This window comes from Myotis myotis, unplaced genomic scaffold, assembly GCF_014108235.1.
Source record: "Myotis myotis isolate mMyoMyo1 unplaced genomic scaffold, mMyoMyo1.p scaffold_m19_p_8, whole genome shotgun sequence".
NCBI classification, from domain to species: domain Eukaryota; kingdom Metazoa; phylum Chordata; class Mammalia; order Chiroptera; family Vespertilionidae; genus Myotis; species Myotis myotis.
In genome coordinates, this window is record NW_023416390.1 from 44,082,186 (window position 1) to 44,096,933 (window position 14,748).

Consider the following 14,748-nt stretch of genomic DNA (forward strand, 5'->3'; position numbering starts at 1 on the left):
CATACTCAAAACAATTGAAATAAGTGGTTCTACAAGTTTAAAGTGTTTTCACATGTACTGCCACATTTTTACTCCATAGCAGCCTGTGAAAGAGAAACAAACAATCTCCGATGTTACAAATGCTGGGCTCTGTCCCTGAGAGATGACGAGACTCACAGCCGGTGGGGGAAAGGAGCCAAAACTAAGCTCTTTATGACTATTTCAATCACCCTCTTCGAATTGTATTTTTACCCTATTATCTTTATTCATTTGACAAGTATTACTAAAGCACCTTCTCAATAATGAGAAGGCCCAGAGTAAGCAATGCTGAATATACAAAGGTCAGTATATCACATAATCCCTGTGTTTCAGGGAGCTTACAGTCTTTGGAGGGACTGAGGCAAATACACAAATAACTCTAGAACAAGGCATAATATATGTGCTATTCCAAAGCTTGAAATAATGCATTACAATGATCCAAAGCAGATACAACTCCTATGAAATTGGCTGAATTTTACCATGTCACACTCATTCATTTTCTTTCTCTTCCTAAGTCAGACCTGCAGTGTTTCCCAAAATAAAAGGTAAGGACCACCTACACCAGAATCACCTGGAGTGCTTGTTAAAAACATATTCCTGTGCCTGGCTACTGTGACTCAGTGGCTTAGCACCGGCCTGTGAACCAGGAGGTTAAGGTTCGATTCCCGGTCAGGGCACATGCCCAGATTGCAGGCTCGATCTCCAGTGTGGGGCATGCAGGAGGCAGCCAATCAATGATTCTCTCTTGTCACTGATGTTTCTATCTCTCTCTCCCTCTTCCTTCCTCTCTGAAATCAATAAAAATATATTTTAAAAAACAAAAAAAACAACAGAGTCCTGGGCTCCACCTCAGACCTACCAATATAAAAATCTCTCGGAATCCAGTCAAGTTATATTTTTAACGAGCTTAAAGGTCATTCTGATGCACATTCACAATCCAGACCCACTATTCTAAATGTTTGCCTTGCATTTGGGCCTTTAGAGATTGTATTCATATACAGAATATTTGAAATAATATTAAGATTAAATCACAAGATGGCATTTACCTTTTGTCATACTCATTGACTCCATTTAACACTGCCCCATGCATGCTGATTCAATAGAATTTTATTTGTCTCTAAAATACTTTCTTTAAAAGTTATCTCTATCTCTATTTATCTATCTAATAGTCAATTACCAAACTCTGTGATGCAGTTTTCTCGTGCTAAGAGCTACCTTACCCTCTCAGCCAAAGAAAAACTATGTAATGACAACACAGCACAGTTCTGGCCAGTAAGCTTCAGCTCTCTGTTAAGTTTGTGTTCTGTGTTATCTTGAATTAAGTGTGCTTGCAGTGGGTTCTCTCTCCATTCCATTTTCTGGTGAGTTATTATAAATAACTGTGACCTATAGGACTATCAAAAGATAATAGTTTTACCCTGGCCGATGTTGTTCAGTGACTAGAGTGCCAGCCCTCATACCCAGTTCGATTCCCGTTCAAAGGCATGAACTTGGGTTGTAGGTTGGATCTCCAGCCCTGGTTGGGGCACATATGGGAGGCAAATAATCGATGTGGCTCTCTCACATTGATGTTTGTTTCTCTCTCTCTCTCTCTCTCTCCTTCCTTCTCTCCTTCCCTTCCACTCTCTCTAAAAATCAATGGGAAAAATATCCCCAGGTGAGAATTAAAATAATTTATAATAATAAAAGCATAATATGCTAACTAGACCGGACATCCTTCCAGACATCCTTCCGGATGAAGCCGGGCTGCGAGGGAAGCCCGGGTCCTGGGTGCCTGCGGGCAGCCAGAGGGAAGCCAGCCCGGATCCCTGGTGCCAGAGGGAAGCCAGTGCTGGCAGCCAGGGAAAGGAAGACCTGCTCTTGCACGAATTTCGTGCATCGGGTCTCTAGTCTATATATATAAAAGACTAAGCGACCGGCCAGTAGCTATGATGTGCACTGACCACCAGGGGGCAGATGCTCAATGCAGGAGTGGAAACCATAGGCATGGAAATATGGAACAGACTGATGAATCTCAGAGGGAAGGGGGGAGGTCAGGAAGAGATTAACCAAAGATCTTATATGCATATTATAGACCCGGTGCACAAATCCCTCGGCCTGGCCTATGCCCTCTCGCGATCCAGGACCCCTTGGGGGATGTCAGAGAGCCGGTTTTGGCCAGATCCCCACAGGCCAGGCCAAGGGACCCCACCAGTGCACAAATCTGTGCACCAGACCTCTAGTCTATACATATAAAAGGCTAAGTGACTGACCGTACATCCATCTGACTAACCAACCGGCTGGTACATATGACATGCACTGGCAATTTAAAAATAAATGTTGACCCATGCATGCGCGATACTTATAAAGCTCTCGCTGGCACCAATCGCACACGTGTGTTTCAATTTGTTATTGTCGATCATGAATTTGGTTGTTTTTGTTGACATTCTAAAGCTGAAAAAAAGCAACATCATCAACAGAATGTCTGAAGACCAACTATTGACACAACTGTCCCTGTCTGACACTGCCTCCCATTTAAATTAATTCGAAGACATTAATGCCAGCCTTTGCGATGACTATTAATAAATCACAAGGACAAACTCTAGACCAGTGGTTCTCAACCTTCCTAATGCTGGGACCCTTTAATACAGTTCCTCATGTTGTGGTGACCCCCAATTTCATTGTTACAAATTGAACATAATTAAAGCATAGTGATTAATCACAAAAACATTATGTAATTATATATGTGTTTTCTGATGGTCTTAGGTGACCCCTGTGAAAGGGTCTCTTGACCCCAAAAGGGGTCGCGACCCACAGGTTGAGAACCGCTGCTCTAGACAGAGTAGGAATATTCCTACCTGACCCTGTTTTCGGACATGGCCAGTTATATGTTGCTTTCTCTCGAGTTCAAAGAGCAAATGACATTAAAGTTAAAGCTGTAAATACTTCATCACAAGAAAAATTAGTCAAGCACTCTGAAAGTAATTTTACCCTTAATATGGTATACAGGGAGATATTAGAATAAGTTTAAACAATTTACCAGTCATTGTTTTTATCAATGTTGTTTTTATATCATGTTCCTATTGTTTTTATATGTTTTTGTTGTTTTTATATCATGTCCTTGTTGTTATATCATGTTATTGTTTATTTACAATTAGTAAAATGAATATACACTTTACTAATTTTCTATCATCTCTGAAACTTCTATTATAGAGAAAGGGTGAATAGCGATATTAAAATATTTCTTCTTATTAATTTCCTTTCAATATGCACCGGGCCACTAGTAATAAAATAAAATCAGTTCTGCCATCAAGAAATATAGAAGAGCATCATGTTGGATGTTAAAATTTTTTAAGCAGCTCAAGATGACTGCGAGGAAATGGCTGTAACGGGGGAAAGAGCAGGAGGAATTCAGGCTGGTGTAACTCCTTTGACATCATGAAGAGTATCACATCCCGCCTACCAGAAAGGATGAACTAACAATTATGACTGGTAATGGGAAGAAACTATGGCTTGTGAGCTAAGGAGATTTAAAGAAAAAAGAAAATCTACTTAAGAGGAACCCTTGGACTCAAGGACTTGACCGAAAGAGCCTGCTCACTTCAGCTCCCCTGGAACACACACCTCTGCAGTTAACAGGGAATGCTTACAGTGTGGCTGCAACTGCAGCCTGCATGCTTGCCCATGTTTCACTGTAGCCAATGAACACAGTTACAAGATGCCACAGCAGTGGTTCTCACACCTCAGAGAATCATCTGGAGGGCTTGTTAAGAGCCCTGCCCTAGCTGGTTTGGCTCAGTGGATAGAGCGTCGGCCTGCAGACTGAAGGGTCCTGGGTTCAATTCTGGTTAGGGGCACATGCCTGGATTGTGGGCTCAATCCCCAGTATGGTGCATGCAGGAGGCAGCCAATCAATAACTCTCTCTCATCATTGATGTTTCTCTCTCTCTCCCTCTCTCCGTCCTGAAATCAATAAAAATGTATTAAAAAAAAAAAAAAAGAGAGAGAGTCCTGCGCTCCCCCTGCTAGAGATTCTGATTTAGCAAGTCTGGGGTTGGGCCTGAAAATCTGCATCTTTTAGGTGATGCCGCTGGTTCAGACCACACTTTGGCACTGAACACTATCTGTAGTAATGGAACAGTTTTCTTTCCAATATGTATTTATAGCATCAAACCTAAATCCTGTGTCCATTCTTTGCATCATGGTTAAAGAAACTTAGCGGATTAGAGTAGAAAATCAGTGGGCATGGCACTGCTGTCCTTAAAACATAATTATGTCTTATAATTACCTAATACTCCTCTTTGACCATTAATCATCTTTGTTGTTGTTGTTTCTGCCTTGCCCACATATCATGGGGCGGGGGGGATCCACATGTTAATTATGGAGTTTTAAAAATCAAATCAAAACAGCCAAATCATGAAAAAATAATTCATGAAAGCTGACAAGCCTTCACCCTTAATCATCATCTCAAGGTTAAATAATGATCAGAATTCTTTCAGTTGAAGTACTTATGTTGCATCTTGATGTTTGACTATCATATAAATATAACTGTGCTATTAAACTCTATTTTTCATTGCAGATGAAACTGATGCATCTTTGTGTGGTGTATTCTGACATAGTAAAATTGTTACTCTCTAGGTAGGATATTCATAAAAATGTAATTATCGTAATCAGAACAGTCTTTAAGCTCATGAGAGGGGATTGCCAGACTTGTGATTGGCAGTTTTCAATCACTTCACATATAATAAAGAAACTTCTTAAAGCAGTCTTGGGAATTGTTAACGTCTTACAACAAAGGGTGATCAAACAACGAAGGGTGTTGGTAGATGCTAATGAGAACTCCAGTTGGCCTCCTCTGCTGGGCTTTGGGCGGGCTGGTTACAGGGGGCCTTTTAACATATTTCATTCCGTTTATTCACCAATAGGTTCAATAGCAGTGCTGTTTGCTAGGAGAGTGCTTTGATAAGAGATCACAGGAAGATCACTGTCAATAACTAGATCGCATTTTATCATTTCCCTTCTTGAGTTCATAACCTGCTGGAGGAATAGCCCGGAGTTGCTATGCACCATGCTACCTGGGAAAACGAAGCAAGTCCCTCAAGTGGGATTTAGCTGGAGTCTCTAGTGTTCTTCATGTCCCAAATGCTGGTGTAAGCAAGCATGCTTAATAATGTAGAGATACCACACAAAATTACCATGTTAGTGGGCTGCAGAAATAAAAAACAACAAAATAAAGTCAATAGGCTGTTCAATGTGAAGAAGAAAATAATCTATTCAAATCAGAAAGCAACCTTATTTTTGATGTTCCTTTTAAAATTATTCAGTGAGAGGGAGAAAGTTCTTACCCTTGCCACTGGATGAAAACCTCCATAATACTAGGACTTTTTTTAATACTCTTAAGTAATAAAAAGGTCCTACAGCCCTGGCCAGTGAGGCTCAGTTAGTTGAGCATCGTCCAGTACACTAACGGTGGCAGGTTAGATTCTTGGTCAGGGCACATACCCAGGCTGCGGGTCCAATTCCCGGTTGGCTTGAATGTGGGAGGCAACCAATCGATGTTTCTTTCTCACGTTGATGTTTCTCTCTCCCTTATTTCCACTCTCACTAAAATCAATTTAAAAATAAATAGAATAAAATAAAAGGTCCTATAGACACTTTAAGTCTCCAACACAGTCTTTAGACTCTAAAGTCATAATATCCAATCAATCTTATGTAATAATCAATTCTTGGGATCAGATTTAAAGGTGAAACTTCCCTTCACCCATCTGGGGTATTCTGCAGCCAAGACACCAGGGAAGGGGGCAGGGTCCATCTTTTCCTTTCCTCTACCTAGTGTTCCCTATGCTGGTCCCCATTTCACTAACCATGCTTTAGTCCAGGGTCAAAGCAGGAAGAGGGAAAAGAATTAAAGGGGGAAGAGAGAGAAAAGTTCTTAACTGGCTGGTTGTCCCACTAGGTGGCTTCTCTTTTTCTGGGCTAAGCTACAATATTGAAAGCCACCTGTTCCTAATGTTGGGGGCTTCTCACCTGAGTTCCCTTAATCACCGAAACTCCTCCGCTCTGAGTCAAAACTCCAATTTCTCCCTGCAGACGCCTAAGAGCTCCTCTAGGTGGCCACCTATAAGTGAGGTAAGTTTCTTTCTCTCTCTCTCTCTCTCTCTCTCTCTCTCTCCCCCCCCCCCCCCTTCTCTCCCTCTCTCCAACTCTCCCTCACTCTCACCCAACCATGGCCCACCCAGTCTCCAGCCACCTCTCCTTTACTCCCACTGTTAGAATTCTTTTTTTTAAATCTCCAGGTGGGAACCAAATACCAATCTTCAGCATCCTCAGCTAGCACCTTCCAAACCTCAGGAGATGTATGTCAATCTTTCTGAATGAAGCCTTTTAAATGGGAACACAACTTTGGGGTTGGGAGGGGCTTTCAGACTAGTCTCCTCCTGAGAAACCCTCCTGACAAATCTTCCCTCACTATCTTCAACCCCTCTTTTTGTGATGGGGATGGCTGTCCCTACTCCTGTGGAGAGTCCTGCACTAGCTGTCACATTCAGGTCTCCTCCTGGCACCACTTCTCATCACTGTTCACTCACCAAGAAAGCTTAACTGGCCCCCCTTCTTCCTGCCCTCAGGCACATACCTGTTCTGCTCAGGTCAGCCTGAACCTGGGGCTCGGTGAACAGCCCCACTTGGCTGCCACACTGAGCCCTGCCTTCCAGCTCAGCCTTACTCAGTAATGAAGGGGATATTTTGGCCTTCATCTTCTACCTCTTGTTTTGTTTCTCAGTTTGTTCAGAACCTGGGTGGGGAAGACAGGTGCTATTTATTGAGCCCCCTCAGAGCCCCAACATCTTTTTGCCTTGAATATCATAGGCAAAGGATTTGAGTCATGTTACCACTTTTTGGATAACCCTTTGAAGTTTTCTATCTTTTATGACTCCTCTCTTTGGTTTGTCATATATTTAATTTTGATGTGTAGGGAAGAACTTATTTAACTCCTGAAATGTGTCATATGGAAATGACTAGCTAAAAGCTTTATGAGTGTTCTTAAGGAGTAATGGATTACAGCAACTATTTGAGGACAGATATCCTATATAATAAAAGGCTAATATGCAAATCAACCAAATGGCAGAACTCGCTATGATGCACACTGACCACCAGGGGGCAGACACTCAATACAGGAGCTGCCCCCTGGTGGTCAGTGCACTCCTACATAAAGAACGCCGCTCAGCCAGAAGTCGGGCTCACAGCTGGTGAGCACAGCGGCAGTGGAGGGCACCATCAGTCGAACATCCCCCGAGGGCTCCTGGACTGCGAGAAGACGCAGGCCAGGCTGAGGGACCTCCCCCTCGAGTGCACAAATTTTGTGCACCGGGCCTCTAGTGTGTGTATGTGTGTATGAAATGAAGGTATTGTAGATAAAATTTTAAAATATTTCAGGAAGAGAAAAATGACTTCCAAGGAGACTCAAATTTTTTCTTGGCTTTGCCAAAAGACTAGCTATACTACCTTGGGGAAGTCACTCCATCTCTCCAGGTCCTATTTTTTTATTTATAAAATAAAGAGTTTAACCTAAATAATCTCTCACATCCTTTTCAAATGCTCACTATGATTTTTTTTGAGACCTTGAAAGAAAGTGGGAGAACATTTCTCTTGCTAAATAGGCAATGCTGGTGACATGGGCAGGCTCCTCATGGTATTCATGAATGTGGTCCTTCCTCCACTCAATTAGGCACAAACACTTACTGAGTGCACACATTTGTATACTAAGAGATATTTGAGTGCATAAGATTTAATCCTTGACCCAAGGAACTTATGAACATGAGAAAGCTACATGTTCACAAATATTGCTTAATAACATGACAGAGCACCCACCATTCTGTGTACAGTAGCCTCCTCCCCTTATCCACATGGGATATATCCCAAGACCCCCAGTGGATGCCTGAAACCGCAGATAAAACCAAATCCTATATTTACTATTTTTTCCTATACCTATGATTAAGTTTAATTTATAAATTAGTCACAGTAACAGATCAACAACACCAATAATAAAATAGAACAATTATAACCACATACTGTAATAAAAGTTATGTGAATATGACCTCTCTCCCAAAATATCTGATTGTACTGTAGGTGCAGCATGAAGTCACTGGACAGGGAGGCGGTTCAGGATGGAGCAGGGCAGCATGAGATTTCATCACACTACTCAGAATGCCGCCCAGTTTAAAGCATATGCATTCTTATTTCTTGAATTTTTCCTTTGAGATTTTTGGACTACAGTGGACTGCAGGTAACTGAAACCTTGGCAAGCAAAACTGCGAATCGGGGGGACTACTGTACAGAGCACTGTGGGATTGTGCTTGGGGCACAGGGGTAAAGACATTCCTCTCAGAGCACCACAGCTACATAAGGGAACAGACCAACACAGAGCCCACAGTCAGGATGGGCTGAAAGTAGAGCAAAGGCCATGTGACAGTTCACAGTCTCAAGGTCTGCCCTCACACTCTTGGTCCTATGCTTCCAAGGACAGAGACAAAGGACATTTCCATTAGGAAAATGATGGCGGTGCCTCTCTCTCTCTCTCAAGACGTGACAATCAGTCAGGATTCCCTGTTTACAGTTTGACTACTTCATAGAAAAATGTGTCTATAAAACACCTGGTAGTTGTAAAAAGGCTTGGGTAAAGGCCCAGGGAGCCAGATAAATATATGTTATTTATTCAGCTGTCCCTAGCCATTACCAATCTCCTTACACCCAAGGATTGTCTACCCTCTCCTAAATTTTATTTGTAATAATCTTGTTTCATGGTCAGGTTAAAAAACAAATCTGGAAAATCAAAGCTCTACTTCCCTTAAAAACTATCTTCAAGTACAAACATTCTTCATGGCACTTTAGGCATTCTTTGATCCTCTGAACCAGAAAGATGGTGGCAATGCATTTATCTGATGGGGCAAACACAATAAATACAATACAAGTTACTTGTCATTATAGGTCAGCAACTAGCTCCTAAGCACCTTTGGTGTACTTGGCTCACTGCAAGAAGGACATAGAAGATAATAGCTGGTATGTTCTCCAAGCCTCAGATTCAGAGTGAGCCCACTCTGATGTACTTCCTGTTGACAGCAATTCTGCCCTAAGTGGGCTTGAAGGTTGTTCTCTGCTCTGATCTGATCTCCAAAGACAAATCCTAACCCTCCCTTCCTTCTTCCCTTCATTGAATTTTCCTAGATAAGTTATGTTCATCAGCTCAAATGCACCACCTTATGCATTTTTAAAGACTTTGAACTTTATGGTAACAATGGACATTTAACTCACTCAGAATTTGATCAAGTAGCTTTCATAGAGAGATAGACTCCTGCCTTATTGATTTGAAAGAGAGAAGAGAAGAGAAGAGAAGAGAAGAGAAGAGAAGAGAAGAGAAGAGAAGAGAAGAGAAAACATTGATCTTTTGCCTCCCATAAAAACCCCAATTGAATATGTGCCCACAACCTAGGTATGTGCCCTGACGGGGAATCGAACCCACAACGTTCCGATGCATGGGGCAATGCTCCAACCAACTGAGCCACACCAGCCAGGGCTTGTCTAATTTTAGTATTGACTATGTTGAAATCCCTTCTGGGCAGGACCCCTGAGAAGAGGGTATTTCCACTGAAGACACATGGGGAATTTTGCTCATTGGGCAAAGTAGAAGAAGTAACACCTAAAGAAGCACCCAAAACAATGAGACATGTAGGGAAAACATCCAAGCAGGCAGAGAAGTTGCAAGGGGTTCTGCTTATACTTACGGTGATCATATTTTCCTAATCAGACACCAGGGCAGATGGCCTGACGCATGGTCTGAAACAGGATAGATTATTATTTTTAAATCTGGGATGTATGATCACCATCTCCACAGTGAATGAAGCCAACAGCTGTTGGGCGAAAGTCATTAACAATGAGTCTCTGTACATTGAGAGATCCAGGGGAGTGGGTGGGAAGCCTCCTGATGTCATCCATGTATGAGCCAGAGCTTCCTCACAAACACAAAGAGGGTTTATTAACGAGGGTTTCCTGGAACCACTTGCTGTCACTGCCTTGCCTGCAAGGACAAAGGTGCAATCTACCGACAAAAAGAAAACACAAGCACAATGAAGCTTTGCTTCCAAACAACACAGTCTTGGAATGCAAATACAAGAAGCAGGAGCTTAATGTTATATGTCAATTACATCCCAATTTTTACAAAAGCAAGAGCAAGTAAAGGCTAGATCATCAGCTACCCTTTACTTTTTCATTTTTATAGCTTTTTCTTAGTCAAATATACTATTTTTAAATTAAATCGTCATACTCAATCTTGCGCATTCAGTTTAAAACTTGGGAATTGTTGCAAAGGAGGAGATTCAGAAATTCCAATTCCCCTACTTAATAAGAATGTTATGTCCAGCATAATGTAATAGGAGAAAAGTTTCCTTTTGTTGCCAACACTCAAAGTCAACTCTTAGTTATGTACTTTGAGAATGATCCTTAGAAAATATTTTAACTCCAGTTCCTATCACCAATATAGAAATCTGTAGACCTCCATTTTCATTTTTAAGTTGTTATATGCCTTTTCAACTTATAGCTTATCAAAAGCTGATATTTTTTGCCCTGGCCTGTGTGGCTTAGTGGGTTGAGCATTGTCCTGTGCACTGCAGGGTTGCCTGTTTGAATCCCAGTCAGGGCACATGTCCAGTTGCAGGCTCAATCCTGCTAGGGGGCTGTGCAGGAGACAGCTAATTGACGTTTCTCTCTCACATCAGTGTTCCTCTCTCTCTTTCTCTCTCCCTCTCTTTTCCTCTTTCTCTAAAATTTATAGAAACATATTTTTTAAAAGCTGATGTTTTTTTAAAATATGCCATCATAATGTTAATTTTGATGATTCGATATGTTGTGCTATCTGTATCACCATTTTAGCTCTGTCAGAGTGGATAAGAAAGACTGGCTTTATGAAAATTAAAAGTCAAGGTCTTTTCTCTATATCAGGGCTTTAAATAGTAAACAGAACATAAAAGAGATTTATTTGAATACTAGAGGCCCGGTGCATGAAATTCATGCACTGAGGGGTGGGGGTGTCCCTCAGCTCAGACTGAACCCTCTCCACTCTGGGACCCCTTGAGGGATGTCTGACTGCCGGAAGTCGGACATCCCTCTCACAATCCGGGACTGCTGGCTCCCAACCACTCGCCTGCCTGCCTGCCTGCCTGACTGCCCCTAACCACTTCTGCCTGCCAGCCTGATCACCCCTAATCACTCCCCTGCCAGCCTGATCGAAGCCTAACTGCTCCCCTGCTGGCACGATTGCCCCCAACTGCCCTCCCAAGCAGGCCTGGTCACCCCTAACTGCCCTCCCCTGCCAGCCCAGTCACCCCCAACTGACCTCCCCTGCCAGCCCAATCGCCCCCAACTGCCCTCCCCTGCCAGCCCAATCGCCCCCAACTGCCCTCCCCTGTCGGCCATCTTGTGCCCACATGGGGGCGGCCATCTTTGTGTGAGGGTGTGACAGTCAATTTGCATATTACCTCTTTATTATATAGGATATCTGATATTTCAGTTAGGTTGTTTATAGCTTCAAATGATCAACTAAAAGTGGATTCAATTTATAATCTCACGTAATAAGTCTGGAGGTGTGGCATCTGCAGGTTTGGCTATTTCAATGGCTCAGTGACTTACTGAGGACCTGGACTCCTCCCACATTTCCAGCCCATTGTCCTGGGCACAACGTGGTAATCCTTAAGCTTGACCCCATGGTCAGAAGACAGCCACTTCAATGCCAAATAACCTCATACATCATCTAAAGGCAAAAAGCTAAGAACATCCTCACTGAGAAGGAAAGAGTTTCCCAGAAACCAGTCAGGCTTTGAAAACTAAAGAGCTGGTCAGCCTCTTAAGTGGGAGGTGGGCTAGCCAGTACATTAAAAGGGTGGGAGGGACAGCATTTGAATAGATAACCAACAATATTGCCATTAAGTGTGAATGAGAAAAATTCCGTTTACATATGCTGAAGATTTATGGAACCTTATGACTATTTTCTGAGGAAATTATGTCTCTGAAACAATCTTACAATCAAGTAACCATTTTCTAATCAGTTAAAACAGTACAAAGGAGTGGATATAAGTGAGTGTGTTTGGGAAGAGGGGTTGTAGCTTGATGGTTGGGTTGAGGGGTGATCAAAAATGAAGAAGGAAATCTTTCAGCAATGATAATTAGTGCCCGCTAACATCATTTGCCTATCTACAGAATTGAACAATGCCACCAATTAAGTGTTCTTGTCAAAAATCAAACCAAATCAGATTAAACCTCTAGATCTAATGCTCAGCTAACAGGAAGTACAGGGAACAGAGAGGATCTTGTTCAACATCACAAGGAAGTAATTAGCAAAACTCAAAAATGGCAGAGGAAGTTTACCCTGACTGGATATTTGATGATACAAAGGAATGTTTGTCAAAAATTGAGGAGTATTATGGTTATGTTTTGTTTTAGAAAGTACACCTCTTAATTTTGCTAGAGGTGCCGAATCCAAATATATGCTTATATGTTTTTTTTTAAAGAGTCCATATGTTTTAGAGATACATGCTGAAATATTTATAGAAATGATGTGACATCTGAGATTTACTTCAAATGTCTCAAAATAATCTAGTGGGAGTAGGGGGGTTCAAGGTGAGAGGGAATGACAGGATATGAAGACTTACAGTCATTTATTCACTTTCAGTGAAGGCTCTGTTTATTTTGAGAAGGTATAAACCTGGTGTACTTAGGACCAAGAAATGTAATTGTCAGACTTTGCCGGCTTGCTCTAAATGACAGCAAAAAACAAAATCAAACCTCTCAACAGCAGTAAGCCAGTTCTCCTCCACTGTGACTTCATTATTCCAAACCTCCAAGAAAACAAATGCAGCACATACACCACCAGCACAGACAGACAGTATTCAGCTTTTCTCAAAAATATGGGCAATGAAGACACCCTCTAAGCTCCAGATTGTTTGCAAAAGATCTATGAGAATGGCCTGCAATTAGGTATCTACTAGTAAATGCATCTGATATATCTAGGTATTTTCCTGAATATACCCCACGTCTCCTAGACTTCTACTTGAGTCATTTGGAAACTAGCTCAAGAAACAAATTTGGTTCTCACTTTTATCAGGATGAAACAGTGACAAAGAGGTGGGGAAAATTGGATGGGAATTGCCCAGCAAAGACAATAAGAAACTGAAGGAAATCATATGGGTGTCCCCCGCTTTTCAAAAGTTCATGTTATACCACTTTGCTTTTTACAAAAGACCTACATTAGTACCAGTTTTTGCTAACAGGAAGAAATCTGAAGGGGATTTTCACTTTTACAAAAAAAGGCAAAAATAGGGTTCAGCATTTGTTTCGGCGAGCTGTTACAGAGGCGGCACTCACTCGGGGCAGGAGAGTGGCACCTGCAAGCTCCTTCCCAGGAAACCACATTCAGCATCTCTGCATAGCTCTGATCTGTCTGTGAGCATCTCTGCTTGAGTTTCTAAACCTACTGGTCATCAGAATCACCTGAAGATTTTTAAAATAAATATTTTCATCTCCTCCATCCCTACTGAATCATATTCTTAGCCAGGGTAAGAGAAAGCCAGGGGCTAGGATAGAAATGCAATCCCAATGGTCAGTCAGGTTTGTGCCTTACTGTTGAGACCACGAAGGTACCTCCCAGTGCCTTCTAAGTTATACCACTCACCTGCTTGGAGCTATAAAGAAAAGGGCAGAAAAGGATCTCCAGGTGCCAGCCTGCCTCCCACCTCCTTCGCAAAATGCATCACTTCTCTGTTCTCAGAGCCCTGTAATCTGGGCCATCCAAGTCAGATACTCACACTTCCACACAGGTAGGTGATTCCTCCTGTAGAGAAAAAAGATGAAAATATACTTACTAGAACCCTAGAATAAAGTTTTACAAATAGCTAATTTCATTTACTAATGGCAATGTCCTTGTAAGTTTGCATCAGCATCATTTTGCAGTTGAAGAAACGGGCCAATAGGACTGCCGTGTGATTTTGCCAGGTTTCCCTGTGGTTAGTAGCAGAGGGTGAGACACAGACAGGGGGACAGGATAGATTATTGACATAGTCATTTGTGCCCTGTTCTTATGTCTATTGGGGACTTATTTGGCAGAAGGAAAGGGTGATTTTATCCTTTTTTCTTCTCTAGAAGGAAACTTGGCTTATTCTAAGATGCAGGATGCTCTTATGCTAGGGTGTAAGAGGTTTAAGAACTTCTTTGTGTTTCAAAAGCTATTCTGCAAAAAGCCCCAACCAGGACTTTGAGAGTTCTTGGCTCTTCCAGAAAAGAAGCTGGAATTATCCCCAAAAGGGTGGAGATGGAAGACAATGTTTCACAGGGAAGACAAATATGCCTCTATCCTGGGACGATATGTTCCCCAGAGGCTGGAGGGAGGCATGGACATTTCCTGCACCCAAGTGTATAGAGCAACTCAGTGTTTCCATTGCACCGCAGCTACAAAAGGGCAAAGAAGGTGCCACTGTCAAGCTAAGTTACACAGTTGTCCCATCTTACAATCTGACTCATGGGGAACCGCAGAAATAGAAGGAACTACCTACCACTCACTTCACAGCTACTGTGAACAGGAATGTTTATCCCTGAGTCCTGAGAGCCTCCACAGGGTGTCAGGCAGATGGCAGCCTGCCTAGGCAGGTTTTTCCTCTTCCCCATCCCCCACAGCTGGACCCGGATCACAAAAAGCTGTACTTGTGTACA

The 14,748-nt window shown here is 42.2% G+C and overlaps 1 long non-coding RNA gene across 3 annotated transcripts in view; it reads right to left on the reverse strand.

The window, feature by feature from the left end:
- The window catches only part of LOC118661143, a 120,623-nt gene that overhangs the window by 62,169 nt on the left and 43,706 nt on the right, over window positions 1-14,748 (reverse strand). For 2 of the 3 annotated variants that reach the window (XR_004969159.1, XR_004969158.1), the window contains exon 2: window positions 13,848-13,873. This is a non-coding gene — a long non-coding RNA (uncharacterized LOC118661143). Of the gene's footprint in view, window positions 1-13,714; window positions 13,874-14,748 lie in introns of all 3 variants that reach the window. The other variant, XR_004969157.1, reaches the window with a different exon arrangement.